Raw genomic sequence first — 2,758 nt, forward strand, 5'->3', positions numbered from 1 at the left:
AGAAGAAGAAGAAGAAGAAGAAGAAGAAGAAGAAGACTGATAACACCATTACAAAATGACCAAAGACATGGAAAGACTTTTCACAGAGGAAGATATTTGGATGGCCAACAGATATATGAAGAAATGCTCAAAATCACTGGCCATAAGAGAGATGCAAATGCAAATATACCATCTCACTCCAGTAGCAGTGGCTACACTTAACAGGACAGTAAGTAATAAATGTTGGTTAGTTATGCTACCAAGTTAAAGGTGAGTGAATTTAATCTGTGGCCCTCAGGCCTGGTTATAATTGGGTTTGGTCAAACATTTTTCTAAGTGGTATAGTACTGGTCTACCCACTTACTGTACAGTGGTAACTAATGGGTGCTGTGATACTAAATACTGTGACAATGATGTGTCAAGTGTGATAATAGTTACCCATGGTGGACAGTATTTGATGGAGCTTCCCAATTAAAACAAGCTTGGAAGCAGGACTGGCATTCACTTCTGAAATGACTTGCCTCCAGAAACTCTATGAACAGTGTTCAAGTCTTTCATTCATAGGTTTACGATTAGTCTTCTATGACTCGACGGCACTTAACAACAATAATAACAACAACATAGAGAGAGGTCTGTTCACCTAGTTGATAGAAAGTTATTCTACCAAGCCAAAAGTGAGTGATTTTAATCTGTGGCCCTCAAGCCTGCTTTTAATTGTTTTTGGTCAAACATTCTTCTAAGTGGTATAGCACAGGTCTGTACATTTGCTGTACAGAGGTAACTCATGGTTTCTGTGTTTTTAGCAAAACACTGTGACACTGATGTGTCAAATGCAATAATGGTTACCTATGACGGACAGTGTTTTGTGGAGCTTCTTGCCTCCGGAAACTCTATGAACATGGAGAAATGATAAAAGTTATACAAGTATTCAGGTCTTTAGTTCATAGGGTCACTAGGAGTCATCTAAGACTCGACGGCACTTAGCATCAACAATAATAATTATGTGGCAAGATAGAAACTCTTAAACATTGGTGATGGGATTATAAAATGGTACAACCACTCTGGAAGGCAGTTTGATGTTACTGCAAAAAGCTGAACATAGAAATTCCATATGCTCTACCAGTTCTACTGCTGAGAATATACCTCAAAAAATGAGAACTGAGGCACAAATGGAGATTTGTACATCAGTGATTACAGCAATGTTATTCATCATCATAACAGCATGGAAACTGCCCAAATGTCCAGCTGCAATCAAATGGATTGAGAAATTACGGTACAGTCACATAATGAAATACTGCACAACATCCAGGAGTAATGATTTTGTAAATCATTATCTAATTTGGGAGGTACTGGAGAGCATTATGATAAGTGAACTAACTTAGTCTCATAAGGGAAAATACTGTATAAGACCATTATTGTAGATATAGAAAGATAATAAGTAAAATGTGTAAGAGAATACAAGGCAGGGAAGGTAGGACCAGAAGGGTGAGGATGGGAAGGGGAGTAATCATAGGGTCACACAATTTGTAGCACATTATGTCCATGATGGGTAACACAAGTTACAACTTGTTGTGATCAGGATCAAAAAGTGTGTACATGAAGTTTTCCTTCTTCAGTACAGGACATATATTGGGCATATTGTCAAGAGAGATCAGTCATTGGGAAAAGACATAATGCTGGGAAAAGATGACTCAACAAGATGAATTGGCACAGTGACTGTTATAGTGATCTTGAACATGTCAGCAGTAGGATAGTGCAGGTGAGGGTATAGTTCAGATATGTTGTTATAGGGACATTTAGACTTATATCCTTTTAAACGCAAGACAGGCATCAGTGTGACAGACCAGCAGGAGTGCAAGGCACAAAACATCATAGAAATGACTTATGGCCTAAACCACCACCTCAAGGAGGTACTGGATGGGAAAGGCAGGAGTGTAAGGGATGATTATGTAGCAGGGAAAGGGAAAGGAGAAGACACACATGCAGGAAAGAGGGGAGGTGCTGAATGTATTGGTTATTTCTGTAAAGGGAAATGTCTTATCTGCTCCATTCGGTAAAATGCTTGTCTGTCAGCTATTATTGTAAAGTTAAGCATCCAAATTAAGGCAGACTAGGAAGAAGATATAGTCATCCATTTCCAAAATATAACAGGCCAAAACAATGTATATGAATGAAACATGCTGTAAAGGTATTATTATATGAAAATTTAAAAAAATATTAAAAAAAACCCCTCTGTGCAACAGAGCACACATAGAGTAACAGATATGGCTACTGAGGCCAAACCTTCAAATTTAGGAACAAAAAGTAGGAGAAGAATTTTTAAACTCTTAAAGAAACTAATAATTGGAATGTGGAATGTGAGAAGCATGGATATAGGAAATTGGATATCCTTTTTAAAAGTGGAGTACATAAATATTGACATTTTAGGTATTGGTGAAATGAAATGGACTGGCATGGGACATTCTGAATCAGATTATTATATGACCTACTATGCCAGAGATGAAAAAGTGACAATAAAAGCGGATCACTTTCATAGTTCAAAAGGCCATTTCTAGATCCATCTTGAAATACAATGTTGTATTATATATTATATAATATCCACACGTATACATGGAAGACGTTAAATACCATTATCATTAAAGTGTATGCACCAACAACCGTAACAAAAGAGGAGGAAATAGATTGTTTCTACCAACTTTTGCAGTCAGAAATTGATCGACTATTTGTCCTGGAGAGGGTTAAACCGGGTGGTTCCTTGGAGGCAAGGATTCTGAGGCTC

The sequence above is a fragment of the Elephantulus edwardii genome, unplaced genomic scaffold (assembly GCF_000299155.1).
Source record: "Elephantulus edwardii isolate Elephantulus edwardi_28Jun2011 unplaced genomic scaffold, EleEdw1.0 scaffold00100, whole genome shotgun sequence".
In the NCBI taxonomy this organism is placed as follows: Eukaryota; Metazoa; Chordata; class Mammalia; order Macroscelidea; family Macroscelididae; genus Elephantulus; species Elephantulus edwardii.